The sequence below is a fragment of the Magnolia sinica genome, chromosome 5 (genome assembly GCF_029962835.1).
Source record: "Magnolia sinica isolate HGM2019 chromosome 5, MsV1, whole genome shotgun sequence".
In the NCBI taxonomy this organism is placed as follows: domain Eukaryota; kingdom Viridiplantae; phylum Streptophyta; class Magnoliopsida; order Magnoliales; family Magnoliaceae; genus Magnolia; species Magnolia sinica.
Genome location: NC_080577.1, coordinates 86,469,601 through 86,488,889, shown reverse-complemented (window position 1 = coordinate 86,488,889; position 19,289 = coordinate 86,469,601). Strand labels below are relative to the sequence as shown.

Below are 19,289 nucleotides of genomic sequence, written 5' to 3'. Positions count from 1 at the left end.
GGGTTCTAGCGAGCCTTGGTCTGATGCGCGGGATCTCTAGGATTATTTTTGGGAATTTAAATGATGTAACTTGATACTTATGATTTTGTTAAGTAACACTTTCATGCGACCTGGTTGTATATGGACTTCAGGGATTTACACTTGTACACATATTTTTCTATAAGTCTTCCGCTTGCTTTATTTACTTATCCTTAAATCATATCTGTGTTTTGGCTTAATCTATTCCATGTTTTATGCACTAATACAGCCAACATACATTCATCATTAAATATGTTGCATAAGTGATGTTTTGGAACTCGGGAGTTGAGTTATGCTCGACCCCCGAATTTCAGGGCGTTACATTATTGTTCGTAGGTTATGCTTATGGTTATACTTATACTGAAACAAAATCATGTTTGAAATCCTCCTTATAGGATCCCAGGATCGGAACCTGGTGTATGGGTGCCGGGAGCCGAGAATGGGGTACTATAGAGGCTGTCGGGGCCGGATTCAGCGATCAAGAATTTTGTGAGCCCGGTTTCCGAGTTCGAGGCTTGACAGAAGTTGGTATCGAAGTATAACTTGGGAACAACTCAGAACAATATCACATATCTAATATGAGTTTAGGTTAATTAGGTTCCAAGTGCGTAACCTTCCAATTTAGTCCCCTAGCGTGCCTTTGGGAGTTTTCAAAGATTGATAGGCACCTTTATTCTTTTCAATAGGACATGTTACGCAGGAGAGTAACCCGATTGACTCCCGCTTCACTACCTGAGGCTCCAGCTTTACCACCTGCGACTCTCGTTCCACCCCTAGAGATCCCTGCTCCCCGGCCTGAGGATATGGTTCCTCCACCTGAGACCTGTGTGGATCCGAACATACTTGTGAGTGCCTCTCAGTTATAGCAGATGTTAAAGGTTGTGACAGCCGCACTTCAGGGACAGGGCAGGTGCCTAGTTGTTTTGCCAACTCAGGCTGAGCAGGAGTGTGCGAGCGCCCTTCTTCATGAGTTCAGACAGCTCGAACCTCCGCGTTTCCAGGGTGAGCCAGATCCGACAGTAGCTGAGAGGTGGCGCTCTGATGTGGAGAAGATCTTTGATACCATGGCATGTACGACCCAACAGCGAGTTTGGTTAGCCGTATTTTTTCTCCAGGGAGAGGTCGAGCACTGGTGGACCTCCATTACCTGTGTTACAGCGCCTGATTATGTCTGGACATGGGAGGATTTCATTGACCAATTCAAGCAAGAGTACTTCCTTGACCACATTCGTCGTCAGAGAGTGTTAGAGTTCGAGACTCTGGTGCAGGGGGACATGTCCGTGGCACAGTACGCGGCTCGTTTTGTGGCCCTATCGAGGTTTGCACCGTATCTAGTTGATGATGAGGGGCGGAAGGCCCACCGTTTCGAGAATGGCTTGCGTTACAGTCTGAAAGGTCGTGTTATTGGACATGAGCTCCCGACTTTTCAGGCAGTAGTGCGGAGGGCCCAGATTTACGAGACTGAGTGGGCCGGCTCACAAAGCGATCGAGATCAGAGGAGAGGCCGAAAGAGGCAAGTCTCCTCTAGTAGCTCTCATCAGCATCGACAACCATAGAGATACAGGACCCACTCATCCGCCAAAGCACCAGTAGCACCATCGGTACTTCCAGCCACACCACCTCAGAGATAGCTTTCTGATACCAACTATGGATGTGGTGGGATATGACACCATAGGAGGGAGTGTCCCCGACCTTAGTAGTAATATCCGAGAGCACCATAGTAGCCTCCACAGCAGCAGCCTCCAGGCAGCAAGGACAATAGCAGCGACTGCAGCCACCTTAGCCACCGAGACCCCACAAGTAGTAGAGACAGTAGTACAGGCCGCCGTAGAGGCAGCAACAGCACTAGGGACCTCAGAGGGGACAGGCACCTCCCCATCCAGCTTAGGCTAGATTCTATACGGCTCAGCAGGACCCGCAGTCATCCAGAGGAGTCGTTGAGGGTATACTTCTAGTCTCTACATGCACCGCCCGAGTACTATTTGATTCAGGTGCTTCGCACTCATTCATGTCTGATGATTTTTGTCGATCTACTAGATAGCCGATAGAGTCTACTAGTGAGGGATTAATCATAGCGACGCCCTTCGAGAAGACCACAGTATTGGGCTGCTTCTGTTCGTCTTGCCCCGTGTTAGTGGGAAAGATTTTCTTGCCTGCCGACTTGTATGTGCTGCAGATGTCAAACTTCGACGTTATCTTGGGCATGGATTGCCTTGCCGAGTACCACACCATCTTGGACTGTTCCGCGAGGACAGTCACATTCTTCATACCAAGCTTGCCGCAGTTTCAGTTCGTTGCCGAGCCCAGAGGAGAGCCATTGTCTTGCTTGATGTCCTATGTCGTTGAGGAGTCTATTACCTCTTGTATTAATCGGCTACCGATTGTTTGTGACTTCCCCGACGTGTTCCAGGAGATTCTGGGATTGCCGCCGCGTCGTCATATTTCCAGATCGATCTTGTGCCCAGTACCGCGCCTATCTTGAAGGCCTTGTACCGTATGTCACCGATGGAGTTGCGTGAGCTGCAGCGACAGTTAGACGAGTTGCGTTAGTTGGGATTCATCTGTTTGAGCAGTTCTCCGTGGGGAGCGCCGGTACTATTCGTCAGGAAGAAGGATAGCTTGTTGAGGCTCTACGTGGATTACCATGAGCTCAACCGGGTCACGATCAAGAACAAGCACCCACTCCCAAGGATAGATGAATTGTTTGATTAGCTGCAGGGTGCACAGTTCTTTTCGAAGATTGACCTGCGTTCCGGTTATCATCAGATTCGGGTCCGAGAGGAAGATATCTCGAAGACGGCTTTCAGGACGCGTTATGGTCATTTTGAGTTTCAGGTCATGTCTTTCAGACTGACCAATGCACCCACAGTCTTCACGCAATTGATGAACAAGGTATTCCATCCATATCTCAATCAGTTTTTTGTGGTCTTCATCGACGACATTCTGATATATTCGAGGATCGGTGAGAACCATATGCAGCATCTGGAGATCGTTTTATAGACCCTTCGTGCCCACCAGCCGTATACAAAGCTGGAGAAGTGCGAGTTCTGACAGGAGGAGGTGAGATTTCTCGGTCACGTGTGACGAGGGAGGGTGTCACGGTGGACCCCTCGAAGGTTGAGGCAGTGCGTTAGTAGGGTCAACCCACTACTACGTCCGAGATCCGCAGTTTCCTTGGTTTAGCGGGCTATTATTGGCGTTTCATTGAGGGCTTCTCCCCGTATTACAGCCCCGTTGACCAGGTTGACTCGGAAGGGTGTAGATTTTGTTTGGACTGACGCATGTGAGTAGACATTCATGGAGCTGAAAGACCGTCTGACATCCGCTCCTATCCTCACTCTTCGTTCTGAGAGTGAGGGATTTGTTGTATTTACCGATGCCTTACATATTGGTTTAGGTGTTGTCCTGATGCAGCATAGCAGACCTGTAGCCTTCACGTCTCGTTAGCTCAAGGTTCATGAGCTGAACTACCCCACGCATGATTAGGAGCTGGCAGTAGTCGTCTTCGCACTTAAGGTGTGGAGGCACTATCTCTATGGGGTTAGGTTTGAGCTCTTCTCCGACCACAAGAGCTTGAAGTACTTATTCTCTCAGTTCGAGCTGAACGTGAGGCAAAGACGTTGGATGGAGATCCTGAAGGAGTATGGTTTTGATCTCCAGTACCACCCAGGCAAGGTGAATGTACTGGCGGATGCCCTCAGCCGTCAGCCATGAGGCCCGGTGGCACACATGATGATTCAGGAGTGGAGGATGCTTGAGGATATAGTAGAGTACGACTTCGATTTTGGTCTGCAGTCTTCTATCGTTCAACTATCGAGCTTGTCGATTCAACCCTCTCTTGTCACAAGGGTGATCGAGGCTCAGCAGACAGATGAGTCGTTACAAGATTATCGAACAGAGGTAGCATCTGAGAGTCAAACAGATTGGTAGATTGGTGCTGATGGTGGACTTCGCTTCAGAGGCCGATTATGTGTCCCGGATATTCCTGAGTTACGCAGAGACCTTATGATTGAGGTACATCAATCGCGGTTTTCTATCGATCCTGGCTCAACGAAGATGTATCGTGACATGAGTTGAAAATATTTTTGGGCGGGGATGAAGTGCCAAATCTCCAGTTTTATGGCCGAATGTGACACATGCCAGCGTGTCAAGGCCGATCATTAGAGACCCCCTTATCCATTGCAGCCATTGAATGTCCTGACGTGGAAGTGAGAGCACGTGTCGACAGATTTTATCATGGGCTTGCCAAGGACTCAACGCGGTCACGACGCCATCTGGGTTGTCGTTAATCGTCTGACGAAGTCGACACATTTTCTTGCGATTAGTGCGACTTGGCCTTTAGACCGGCTTATGAGGTTATTCATCGAGGAGATTGTGAGACTGCACGGCGTTGCAGTCTCGATCGTTTCTGACCAAGACTCGAGGTTCACACTCAGTTTTGGAGGAGCTTTCAGATAGCGATGGGCACTGATTTGCAGCTCAGCACTGCGTATCATCTGCATACCAATGGCCAAACCAAGAGTGTCAACCAGATCCTTGAGGATATGCTTCAGGCCAGCGCGATTGACTTCAGGGATAGCTGGGATGAGCATCTACGATTGGCTGAGTTCTCATACAACAATAGCTATCAAGCAAGTATTAGCATGACTCCTTTTGAGGCATTATATGACAGACCGTGCAGATCTCCGAGTTGTTGGACCGATGTCAGACAGCGGCGTCTCCTAGGTCCCGAGCTTGTGCAGTAGACGTCAGCATCAGGTAGAGGATGCACCAACTCAGAGCAGCAGAAGAGTTTTGCTCATCGCCGGCGTCGTCCCTTTGAGTTTGTTGTAGGGAACCATGTGTATCTCAAGGTCTCGCCTATGAAGGGCGTAATTCGATTTGGAGTGAAAGGCAAGCTTGCCCAAAGATTCATAGGACCTTTCGAGATCACGGAGCGCATTGGCGCTGTGGCCAATCGGCTTGCCTTACCATCTCAGTTGTCTGGCATCCACAACATTTTTCACGTCTCTATGTTGAGGAAGTGTGGGTCAAATGTAGTTCCTGTTATATATTGGCAGCCATTGGAGGTTCTTGAGGATGCTTCTTACGTTGAGCAGCCAGTTCGTATCCTTGATCGGAAGGAGCAGGTCCTCTGGACCAATGTCATTCCCTTGGTAAAAGTTCAGTGGGGTCACCATTCTGTCGATGAGGCGTCTTGGGAGCGTGAGGCCGAGATTCGAGAGCGTTATCCCCATCTCTTTGATGATTGATTGTATGATGTATCATGTATGTTGTCTCCGATTTTATATGACAATGCCTTGATTTCTTTTCTATTATGAGTTATATTTACTTGTAATGATTATGTAAATTTCAAGGATAAAATTTTTATTTGAAGGAGAGAGTTGTAAGACTCGTATCCTAGACCGTACCATTCTATATGCTTCCACGGTCCTCCCGGTCGAATTCCGGCAACCCTCTACCTGTATTCGACGTTTGCACATGATCCTAAGCCGAGTCCCACATACCGAAGTTGGCTCAATCCGAAACTTATATCTTAGCGACAACGCCATCGCCGCGGTTCCAATGCCGCGACTCGTGCACCGAACCGATACCCATGCTAGAAGATGTGGACCCACGTTCACGCGTTGCGAATTTCGAAGGAATCTCTACAACATGTCCCATCAATCAATCAATCAATCAAAGTCAAGTACAAGCCATACCCCAAGTACATCACCCATCCCTCCCTTTTCACAAGTCAACTCTCTCTCTCCCCTGCCCATCCCTCTTTTATAAAATTTCAACCCAACCCATACCTCCCCATCCCATTCCTTACAACACCCATCCATATCATCCCATCACCTCTCGCTCTCTCTCTCATTTCTCAAACCTCCCAAGCAACACCACATGTCCAAGCTCTCTCTCTCCCAATGCCAAGTGTGGCCCACTTTCCCTACCCTCTCATCTCTTATCCCCACCATCAAAAGTCCATCAACCACCATCAAAAGTGAAGGTAAGGAGCATAGGAGTCCAAGGGAGTAAGAAGGAGGCCAATAGGTGGGTGATTCACCGTTAAATTTCTTTTTGTGGGACCAAATGTGGTGGGACCCGTTTGAAGCATACAATATAAGAATGGAGGGCCAATAGTCACGGGGTCCCTCCTCTCTCTATCTCTCCCTCTCTCTAACTGTTTTGATGAAGTGGACCCCACTAATTATGTTTTATCCGCACTGTCCATCATGGACGGTGGGACTCCACCGTGGAGTGCTCACCCAGATTCATAGCTTAATTGGCAGACTGAGTGGAGATGCCTCATTCCGGCACTTGAGGTCTTGGTGTCGATCCCTAGCAAGGGCGGCTGGCATGAAGTGTGTGTACTAACGTCACCAAGCTGGTGATTGTGGGCCCCACCACATGATGCATGTGTTGCATCAAACTGTCCATACATGTGGGCCCACCATCAGTCGTCCGTCCAGCGTCTAGAGATGCTGGACGTGAACTGGAAACAAACAAATATTAGCTTGATTCCAAAATTTTGGGTGGGCCGCTCATGCGGGTCCCACCTTGATGCATGTATATAATCCACGCAATCTATCCTATTTCTCATCTCATTTTAGGCGTTGAGTTGAAGAATGGAGCTAATCCGAGTATCTGGTGGGCCATAGCATAGAAAATAGTGGATTTCACCATTAAAATCCACCTTGATGTTTCTACCCACCAAAATATATCGCATATTGGGCTCGTTTGGTCCGTCATGAGGCATAAAACCTAACCAGTGGGTTAGATCTCCCAGATGTGGGCCCCACCCATGAAAAACCACCCGAAAATAGAAAATAAAAAAAATGCAACAGCAGACGCTGTTGCTGTCAGTGTCCCTGGACACTGCAGCAAGCAGCGTCCGCTGCTTTGCACGGACGATGGTCAGTGGGCCCCACCTCAGACCCCACCATGATGTGAGTTGAACAACAATGCCGTGCATTTGGTGGGCCTCCCTCCTAGCTATGGGCCACCCAAAAATCAGCTATATACGTGACCTAGGAGGCCCAAGTCATAGGAATAGTTGGATTGAACGTCTACCATTGAAACCCTCTTAGGTGTCACTGGAGTTTTGGATCATTATAAAATTTGTTTTCCCTCTTTATCAGGGTCCGTGTGACCTTGTCAAAGGCTTGGATGGTAGATAAACATTATGGTGGGCCCCACGTGGGACCCACTGATGTATGTATTGTATCCCATACTGTCCCAGGGTGGGACGACTGGTGTACCTCACTCCAACTATATAACTGCTGTAGTGGCGTCACCAAGCTCTGTGGCCCCACCTGCTTCATCCACGCCGTTCATTCATGGGACCCACCATGATGCATGTCTTGCATCCGAACCGTCCAACCATATTAAGATATCATTTTTATGGCTTGAGCAAAAGAATAGATCAGATTTAAAGTCCAAGTGGTCCCCACCATTTGATTCGGCCCATTTGATTGGCCCATCTGATTCGACTCATTCGATTGGCCCAGATGATTCGGCCCATTTGATCGGCCCATCTGATTCGACCCATTCGATTGGCCCAGATGATTTGGCCCATTGGTTCGGCCCATTTGACTAGGCCCGATGTGATATATGAGACCCATTGTTGAGGCCCACCTTGATATATATGAGGCCCATGTGATGCGGCCCATTTGATGTACCTGAGGCCCATGGGTCAGGGCTCAACGGGATGTACATAAGGCCCATTGCAATGTGTGATTCCACCATGGTTTATGTAATGATGTTTTAGCGGTCATGCCTTGGGAGCAATGATGGTTTGACGTCCACATTGTAAGGATGATGTTGGTTAAACGTCCACATTGTCACTCTCCCTAGGGCCATTGTTAGGCCCATACTTGTAGTGTGTAGGCCGTCTAGGCCCATCTTTGTTATGAACAGAGCTCATCACTACATAACATGTTTAGTATAGATCCATGATTCATGATCATATGCATCATATGTATGCCTGATATGAGGAGTGACTGATCATAGCATATGCCTTCGGGCAGATTGTTTATGGGCTCCCTGATAGGCGGAGTTGCTCTACATGAGCACGCAGTACGCGCAGGATTGTTGCATATCTGGTAGAGTGATTCATGCACTTGCATGTGTGTGATTATGATTATTGTATGCCTTAGCGACATCAGGGCCATAGCCTCCACAAACACATCGTGGATGGCTAGATTGGATACCGAAAATACTGTTTCTAGCATCGGGGCGCCATAGATGTCACTGGGTGAAAATCCCTAAACTCGGTGATACTAGAGGATGACTGCAACGTCGAGACCAAGTGGATATATGGCTGCACAAGGGCTGAATACCAGGAGGCTGCGTCTCCCACTATGTCGTGGTCGGTTGGAAAGAGGTATGGCCTTACTCGTCCGAGGGTTGGGGGCATTACTAGGCCGAGTTTAACCAGCTCGTGAATGGGTCCACTATCGACGCGCCGGATAGGTATTGACAGACTATTAGCCAGGCGAATAGTGAGGTTTCTTACATTCACTTGGACTGTGCGGCTGAGAGAGGGGCAGTGTCATTTGAAGTGTACTAAACCCCAATGATTATCCAGAATGAGAACTGTACTGATATTTGAAATTGTGGATGAGGATTAGCATGATTGAGTTGCATCTCGCATTGCATCGTCTTGATATGACCGATAGCATTCATATCTTGCACCGCATAGCCTTGGTACGGCTGCTTACATTCATGTATTCATCAACATGATTCCACATTACTCTGACCTTACATTCTGAGCACGCTCATATTGCGCACACACTTACACCACCCTCTAAGCTTTTTATAAGCTTATGCACGATTGATGCATGCATGTGACGCCAAGACGCAGTCATAGCCTCGTCGCAGTTGGAGTGTGCAGTGGAGCTTTTGGAGTTTCTGTTACTTTCATTATATTATATTTCCCTTTCATACGCATTGTACTCAAGTTTTTTACCATAGTGGATTTTGTGATGGTGCTCTTGTGGTTATTGTTCATGGGTTATGCTTATGGTTATGCTTATACTGAAACAAAATCATGTTTGAAATCCTCCTTGTAAGATCCTGGGATCGGAACCTGGTGTATGGGTGCTAGGAGCCGAGAATGGAGTACTACGGAGGCTGTCGGCGCCGGATTTGGTGATCGGGAATTTTGTGAGCCCGGTTTCTAAGTTCGGGGCGTGACAGTGATTGTCATCCACAATGGGTCGATATTGGTAGGTCATTGGGTAAGGGTGGAGATTTTCATCCACAGTGGGTTGGGATTAACAAGGAATTGAGTAAGGATCGAGATTATTATCAACAATGGGTAGTGATTGATATGGAGTTGAGTAAGGGTCGAGATTGTCATCCATAATGGGTCGTGATTGTCATCCATAATGGGTTGAGATTGACAGGTCATTGAGTTTGGGTTGCGATTGTCATCTACAATGGGTCAAGATATCATTCTACCGACTAATGGATGACAATCCCACATATATCATTGTACGACATTAACATATATAATATTGAATTATCACACATTATTTTCACGTTTACATAGCCATTTTTAAACAATAATAGAGGGTTAATATTTCGTAAAGTCTCAAATACATACAAAATTCTGTCAACCTAGAGGGAGGAAGGTGCATCGGTGTCAATTGTGACCTATTTACTTGCATATCGAGCATTTAATGGTTGGCTTATCTTCTCCTTGAGATGTAATTCGAATATTCTTCGGTCTTCTGACAAATCTTCTCATTTGTGAGGGTTTAATCTTCTTACACAATGCTTTTATTTCATCCAGGATGTTCTATTGAGTCTCATCAAGCACTGGGTAAATCGACTCTTGGTATGTTCTTCAGTAAAATTCTTCCATGTAATATGAGGAGGAATATTTATAAATATTGAATTAATACTTATTGCAAGCTTCTATCACATGCACATAAGGTAGTAACATATAATTGAATTCACGCATGTACATTTCATCTCTCTTAGCTTCATTATCTCAATAATGCCCATCGATGTCACTTGGAACTCATTTATCACGTCTTTCATACTTTTGAGTGATAAAGTTCGCTCAGTCTTTTCTTTGCCCAATGACCCAAAGTTCCTTCGTATGTCGATGCCTCATCTCTTTTACAGATGAAAAATATTAGATTTTAGTCTTTACCGCTTCAAGAAGTATCATCACGGGGTACTCTCATACATCCAGAAAAAGTACATTCATGCTCTCGACAATGTTGGTGGTCACGATGTTATATTTTTTAATGGAAAAGAATAGAAATGTTTATCTTTCCTTATCTATATCATTAAGAAACTGATATGCGGTGAGCTTCGCCATTTGAATGTCCTAAAAACTAGATGTCTTGCATGTCTTAACAACACTCCAAAAGTAATTCTTCATTGAATTATCCAAACACACCTTGTTTTTTAAAATATGATGTACACAATATCCATGAATTGCATAAGGCAAGATGGCAGGGACTTCACTGACTAACCATATGTGACGATCTGACATAATAACAAGTCTTGGAAGGATCCTGATTGCTTTGTATAAATTATGAAGGAACTACCTCTAACTAGTATTGTTCTCCGATTCTCCGATCCCATATGCTACTGAGAGGATGTGATTACTTTCATTGAGTGTCGTACCCAAGAAGAGAACGCCCTTATACCTTCTCATCAAATGTGTTGCATCAATACATAAAATCTTTCGAACATGAATTTGGAAGCTTCGGATACATTTTTTAATTACAATGAAGCATCTTTCGAAATTACTTGTTTCTTCGGTCAGCTATAAATCCACAATAGTTCCTAAATTTGTCATTTTCAACTCATTAAGATACATTGGAAGATCATTATAAGGCACCTTGTATGATCCCATGAATTCTTTTATTGTGGTCTTCTTACCTTTTCATGTTTTCTTGTAGCTGATTTTAACCATGTATGTCTCGTTCATTCGATGTTAAATTTCTTTTGGCATGCAAGTCAATCTCAAACTTATGTGACTAATGCCGAATTCACTATTGAGACTGGTGGCTTAGCGATGATATCTTCAATTTCTCTTCGAAGTTACTATATCATGTCCACTCTCCTCGATAGTTATCTCATAGTGGTGTATCACCTCAAACGACATGCTACATTTATGCTTGGAGTTGTATGTCTTTATTTTGAATATCCTTATGCCTCTACTATTAATGCATACATCCTCCAACTACAACTTCTATAATTCACTTAATCATATTTCTACTTGTTTAATTTTATGAAATTTGTGGTGCATCACATACTTGTTAAGAACATTATGAAATTGGCTTTTGTTCTAAAACGTTTGTTCGATAGATATTACTTTGGGTTTGTCTACTATTTCTGGATATATTTGATAATCTCCATTAACAAAAGCTACATTGGCTATACATATATTAAATGGAATGATATCAGATGGAGCAACGAAAATATCAAGTGAAAATTGTATTGGATGAGTTGATGATTTAGGAATATCTTAATATTCTTCCTTGACCGGTAATTGTAAATTTAAGTTTATAGCCTGCGAATTAAACTGAAACGAGGGATCAAGACACGTAGCATTGATGGAAGGCATGGGGATATCATAGTCGTCAACTCTTCCATCTTGACATTGATCATTGGTCGAATGGTCAGAAATATCTATATTGTTCTCGCTACCTAGCAACTGAAATGACAATATATTGTTATTGTCGAGTCATCGATCACGACATATATCATTCATTGAAGGGCCATGTATATCACAATCGTCAAGTTTTCGATCACGACATGTTTCTTTCCTTGAAGAGTTATGTATATCATAATCGTCAAGTCATCGATCATCACATGTATCATTTCTTTAAGGGCCATGTATATCATAATCATCGAGTCGTCAATCATTACTTGAAGGCTGCATATTAAGGAACTATATGTTTGAATATAATGTAAAGTATGCGCTCCTTTATTGCACAAGTGTTGTACACCTTACTTTATATATATACAGTACTGAGTAGGTTGACTTTGTCCACATAAGATCATATATGCCTCGAGATATTTATTGTATTTGATTTGTATAGATAGAGTAATTCATTATTACTTCAATGTACACAACCTTCATTCTCAAATCAAATTCATTCGGTATTGTTTTCGTAATTTAATGCATTTTATCTTTGAGCTCTTGATATGTAATATCATCCTTCATAACAACCCCTTTCGAGTCCCCACCCAAGTACGAGAAACTCTCATTATCATATACACCCTTCCCACATAATAGATTAAGATGAGCCGGTAAGACATAATCTTCTAATGTGAGTTAACGTGCATTAAAAATGGACAGGTACAGATTATCCAAGGTAAAGGGTCGAGGTTGTCAAATGTGAAGGGTCTAGGTTGTCATCTGTTAAGGGTCGAGGTTAACAGAACAACATGAAGGGTTATGACTGTCATCCACTAGGGGTCAATGTTATTAAATGTTAAGGGTTGTAGTTGTTAACTATAAAAGGTTGTAGTTGTCAAATGTTAAGGGTCGTGTTTATCAACCTTCCCAGCTATCAACCTCAACCCTTCACGCCGCCCAATCTCGACTCTTTAAATTTTGACTATCAAGCTCGACCCTTAGTGTATGATAACCTTGACCCTTATTGAAGGACATTCTACATTGTTATCACTTCTCCTCTTCGACCCTCCTTAACACTATGTCAAATCACATCACAACTTAATCTCTTAAAAAAATAATTTTGGCAGTGATTTATGGTTTTATTTACCTTCACAAATGACTAACATAGTAGTTTACTATGATAGTAGGAACACCGGAGAACTGTGTGATCGTACTGGTGGGAGTGGTGGATGAAGCTTCAATAAAGAGGAGTTTCAGGATGAATGCTAGAGAATTCTAGATAGACGCCGAGGAGAGAAATGACGAAGAGAAACAAAAGACTTCAAAGAAGAGGAGTTTTCAGATAAATGCCGAAGAATGCCACATGCATGTTGGATGAGAGAAATGTCAGAGAGAAATAGCGTAGGGAATGTGGTAGTGGGTCCCACGATCTTTACTTTTCTATGAAAGAAGCTCTGTAGAAAGTGTAAAAATGTAACGTTTGATTATTTTTAAAGGCATTCATACACTATATGTGGGGTCTATCGCATATGTGTGGAATCAACTCCATCCATTAATCTTGGAGTTTCATGAAAGGACATGGTTGGAAGCATGATTAACATTCGCCGGTCACATTAACAACATCACAAGAAAATATTTCATATCTAACACTGTTATACGTTTTCAAGTTTCGTGGGCGACAAAGAGATCATGTCAGTAAGAATTTAGCATATTCACATATAAATAGATGACTATAAAGAAAATGAAGGAATTAGATTTAAGTTCTAGTAGATCCAATAACCAATTTAGTCACCGTCACTTTCTTGATATTGAATATTATGTAAACTCAAAATCCTTACAATTCCTAATCTTCCGAAAATGTTTTCAAAACACGTTAATGGGATAGTAAGAATATTTGAAAGCTCTCTTCTTTTATGAGAATTTTACCCTAACACAGTGCTACTAATTAGGTCGATAGTGAGGTGTTAGGATTGTCAACATCCCAATTATTAACAAAGAGTTTGAAGGTAGCGATGATTCATGTGCCGTAGTTGGTCCAAGTCAGTGCAGATGACCTCAGCTAAAGTCAAATAAGAAAAACAATACATACGATTTTGATTTTGATGTGTGGATCTTCCGTTGACCCACCATGGTGTATGTGTTATATCCACACCTTCCATTCATTTTTCTAGATCCATTTAGAGCATTGGCCAAAAACGGGGCAAACAAAAAGCTCAATTAGACCATGTTCCACATAGTAGGGATTGAACCACAACCATTTAAAACTTCCCTCCCAGGCCCATCATGATGTTTATTTGCCATCCAACCTGTTCATCAGGTCACACAGACCTGGATGAAGGGAAAACACAAATATCACCTTGATCCGAGCCTCATATGTCTAAAGTTTTCAATAGTACGTGTTCAATTCTCACTGTTTCCTGTGATGTGGTCCACTTGAGATTTGGATCAGCCTCATTTTTATTCTGGTTCCCTAACATGACCTAGAAAAACAAATGAACAGTATAGATTTAACACATATATTACGATCAAGCCCACAGAAGTTTCACCTTTGACATGTCATTGCTCTCCTCAATCGTCTTTCATTAGCAATCTGCCTATTAGGTGCGGCCCGGCCTCATCCAAGACCGTGCGTGGGTCCACCTTAATATATGTATGCCATATCGATGCTATCCATCCATTTCAATGCTAATTAGTTTTAGGCATGATCCTAGAAATGAAGTAAATCCAAATCTCACGTGGACTATATCATAGGAAACAGTGATGACTGGCTGTCAAAAACTGTGTGCAGTTTTAGATGAAGGCTTTAATATATATATATATATAGTTATTATTATTATTATTATTATTTTTATTTTTACCATTCCTGTAGGGTTTTTGAGTCCTTACCCATAGGTGGGATGGAAAATAAACATTCACAAACATTATGGTGGGCCCTAAAAAATTTTTAATAAGCATTATTACTACCGTTTCCTGTAGCATAGTCCACCTTAGATTTGGATCTACTTTATTTGTGGGCTAACTTACAATGATCTACCAAAACAGATAAACAGAGTGGATATACAATAAATAAATCAAGGTAGGCCACACGGTAAGGACTGGACCTTTGTGGGTGAGGCCGGGCCGCATCTAGTCTGCTCCCCCTCTCTCTGGGAGTGGATTAACTTAATATCTTATTAGGTGTTACCATTACTGTGGGACCACCTTCAAGGATTGTGTTTCATACCCACGCAGTCCATCTATTTTTTCAGCTTATTTAAGGATGTTATCTCGGAACTAAAACAGATCCAAATCTCCGGTGGACCGTAGCATTGGAAAAGTTGGTGAATAACTATTAATGAAAAAAGAAAAAGAAAAAATAGGCCACGAAAGTTTTGGATCAAGCTAATCTTTGCATTTTCCCTGCAACTAGTTCTAGTCGACCTTATCAACAGGTTATATGGCAAATAAACATTAAGATATGTTCACAGTAGCCCTTTGGAAGTTCTTAATGGTAAGCATTCAATCATACCGTTTCTTGTGGCGTAGTACCCCTGAGATTTGGATATGTTCGCTTAATTTTTGGCACCCGTGTCTTAAAATGAGCGGCAGAAGAGGATGGACGGAGTGGATATGCAACATATGATGAAGGTGGGCACTACGCTAAGCGTAACATCCACTGGGCCGATACCCGGTTAATACCTAAATCCGCACCCCTCACAGTCACCCCCACCCTTGAAGGCGGATTGCCTGAAAAAGCATTTGGCAGAAACTTGATGCCTGGGAAGTGGTGGGTCCACTGTGATGCCTGCAAAAGCCTTTCCCAGTAACTTCCTGCGAACGAAGTTGGGTGGGTTCTACTGTGATGTTTGAGAGAAATTCATCCGTTTATCAGTTTTTCCATATCATTTTAGGGCATGGGTAGAAAAATGAGGCAGGTCTAAAAATCAGTTAGGCTTCAAAACTTCTGTGGCCTTACAAAAGTTTCAACGGTGGACATTCAATCCTCACTATTTCCTGTCGTGCGGCCCACTTGAGTTTTGTACCTGCCTCATTTTTGGGCACTTGTTCTAAAATGATCTAGAAAAGCAGATAGGTGAGGTGGATTTCTCTCAAACATCAAGGTGGGCCCCACGTAGCTCGGGGTCTCAAGAGCGGATTAGGTGTTACTTTGCCCCACGTAGCTTGGGGTCTCAAGAGCGGATTAGGTGTTACCTCTTTTTTTTGTTAGCTTGTTAGTACACGTCAGTTTCACTGTTATCCACCCTCTCTAGGATCCATACCAAGACCTCAGAATTAGGTGTTACTAGTTAACATAACACCTTATTGGGTGTTACCCTTATGGTAGGGCCCACCGTACTGTTTATTTTCCATCATACCTGTTGATCATAAGGCCAAGAAGACCTAGATGAACCGAAAATACAAATAGCAGCTCGATCGGAAACTTTTGTGGCCCACAAAGTTTTTTTACTTGTTATTCATCATTTTTCTAATGGTGTGGTCCACCTAGATTGGATCAACTTGAGTTAGGGATCATGTCCTAAAATGAGCTGAAAAAATGGATGAACGGCATGGATATATAACGCATAAATCAAGGTTGTCTCTGCATGGTCAGGGTAACACCCACTAAGGTCTTACCTGCGCTCCCCCAAACATCCTGTTGCTGCGCTGTATGTTGCGCATTCCGATTGGAGAGAGGAAACCAGAAGTTTTGACGTGGTGTATCTTATGTGGGCCCATAAAGATGTATGTGTTAGATCCACACTGTTCATTCATTTTTTAATATCATTTTATAATACGTTATAAAAATTAGGCAAATAAAAACGTTAATTGGATCACACCACTGGAAACAGTGGAATTTGGGAACCGCCGTTGAAAGCTTCTTGAGGCCACAGAAGGCTCGGATCAGGCTGATATTTGTGTTTCCCCTTTATCCAGGCCCATGTGACCTAATGAACAGTTTAGATGGCAAATAAACGTCATGGTAGACTCTAGGATGGTTTCAACAGTAATTTATCAATCCCCACTATTTCATGTGGTGTGATCGATGTTAGCCTTAAAAATGAGTCATTTTTGGTATAATGAAATTAATAGATATAGAAAAATGGATGGACGGTGTGGATCTAATAGAAACATTATGGTGGGGACCACGAAGATCCACACATCAAAAACTTTAATTAACGTGCTCTGCAATTGCAAAGCAAATGAGCGGGAGAAGCATGGTGTCAACGACCGGTAAGGGCTGTAGTGTTTAACCTGAGCCTAAACCCAGACAGGGCCTGTGATGGGCCAAAATAGGCCAGCCCGAGTCTGGCCTAGAATGTTTTTACAGGGCTTGACCAGAACCCGAACCCGAGATCCGAATTGGCGGGTCGACTCCTACCTCTGGCATGTTTCATTTAAGATATCATATATGTTCATTTAATGGGTTCTGTGATCAAGAGAGAGAAAGAGAGACAAACCTTCTGCAATGGCTAAGGACTTGACTGCTCAATGGCCGAGTGCCCTTTAATGGCGGCAAGGACTTGGTCTGTTGGAGTGCAGAAAGAATTGAGAGGAGGGGAGTTGGTGGTGAGAGAATTATAGAAGGATGAGAATCAGTTGGAGGAGGGAGGGAGGGAGGGAGGGAGGGACGGAGAGAGAGAGAGGAATACCCACGGTTATTTCTTTGAACTGGAAAGTCGAACCTATTGGGTTTCGGCTTGGGTGGGCCCACCATTGTGTTTAAGTAATATCTGTCCTCATCACTAGATGTGTCACTCCATTTTAAGTATAGAGTCCAAAACTCGGCACTGTCTGTATTTAACGTGGATCACATGAATGGAAACACTCACCTTCCAAACTATTTCCATTCATGTGACCCACCTGAATAATGAATGGGCCTGATGTTTGGACATCAGGGCTAAGTTTTGTTGTGGTATCTAATGGTTAGACTGGATTTTAAATAGTTATTAAGATGGTCCCATAAATATAAGGTTGGATTTCTCTTTACCATCAAGGTGGGCTATGTAATCATGGGTCAGTCAATTTTTTTAATCTATAGCCCACTGTGATGTCTTTGTGAGATATATTTCAACTATTAGATGTGTAATCTCACCAAATATTCGGATGACCTTTGATTTAGGTGGGCCACACCAAAGGTATCAGTTGCAAGAGAGACGCACCCTTGATTCTTACCGGAACAGCATTGATGATTAAATAAAATTCACTCCAAACATTAGATGTGACATCACCAATATTTAGGAATAGCGCCCAAAAATCAGGACCATCCCTTATTCAGGTGAGTAACACTAACGGAATCAGTTTAAAGGTGAACATTATCTTATATACTTTTTTCAAATCGTGTAGCCCAGCCCTCTTGATTCAGGACTTGATTTTTAGGCCATGGGCCTAAGATAGTGTAACACAGCCAATGGGCCGGGTGGATTTAAGATAAACACCCCTGTGGAGCCCACCCAAGTCGCAGGCCTTTTTCCCCGTAACGGTGAGAAAGTATCTCCTGGATGGGAGGGCGGATTAGGTGCTTCCCAAACTCACCCAGCAGCCAGCACAATGCAGCGGGCTTACATTAATGTATTTATACCATATCGCCGTCCATCCATTTGGCCATTTCATGTTATGACATGAGCACAAAATTAAAAAAGATACAAATTTCTGATGGACCGTTCTATAGAAAACAATGGTGATGAATGTTTATCATTAAAAACTTCTTGGGCCCTACAGCAATGTTTATTTTCCATACATAATCTTGGATGAAGGGATAAAAACAAATATAAGCTTGATCCAAAACTTTGAGGACCCATTAATGGCCAATAACCAATGTTTACAATCTTATGGTCCACATAAGAATTTAATCTACTCCTTTTTTTTGGTTAATATCTTAAAATGATCTTAAAAACGGATGGACAGCATGGATTTAGAATATATACATCAAGTTGGGCCTCACGATAAGAGTCGTACCATCTTGGGTGAGGCCCGGGATACACCTAATCCACTCCCCCTCGAGAATCGAGATGCACGGGAGCGGATTGGCTGTTACCCGGGTAACAGCTTCTTAGGTGTTACCTTAACCGTGTGGGGAACACTTTCATCAAGTTAAAGTATATCCACTTCGACCATCTGTTTTTACGTCTCATTTTATGATGCGATTGCAAACCTTAAGAAGATCCAAATCTTAGGTGAACCAAACCACTGGAAACAGTGATGAATGACCATTAAACACTGTTTATGGCCCACAAAAGTTTTGGATCAAGATTATCTTTGTATTTTAACTTCATCTAGGTCTCCTTTACCTAATCAATAGGTTGGATGGGAAATAAACATTATGAAAATATGGGCACGTTAAAGTTTTTAACGGCGAGTTACTCAATCACTACTGTTTCTTGTGCCGTAGTCCACGTGAGATTTTGATTAGTTTAACTTTTGTAATTACTTACTAAAATGAGCTAGAGAAAAGGATTTACGGCGTGTATATACAACATATCGTCAAGGTGGGCCCCACAATAAGGTGTTACCTGGGTAACACCTAATCACGCGCAAGATGCACACGGCACACTCCCACGTGACTGACGTGTTTTTAAAATAAACCTCTCTAGACGCCCACCTTTATTTTTTAGGCGACCTACCGTCATGTATATCAAAGATTCACTCGGATACACCCAAATCCATAGCTCAACTGGCAGACTGAGTGGAGATACCTCGT

General features: G+C 43.2%; 1 protein-coding gene across 1 annotated transcript in view; it reads right to left on the bottom strand.

Moving 5' to 3' along the window:
• Nucleotides 1-17,211, bottom strand: part of LOC131246240 (stemmadenine O-acetyltransferase-like) — a 43,925-nt gene extending 26,714 nt beyond the window's left edge. Inside the window, exon 1 of the mRNA XM_058246164.1 lies at nucleotides 17,050-17,211. The gene's annotated coding sequence lies outside the window, so the exon portion shown is untranslated. The remainder of the gene's footprint in view (nucleotides 1-17,049) is intronic.
• Between the last annotated feature and the right edge of the window lie 2,078 nt (nucleotides 17,212-19,289).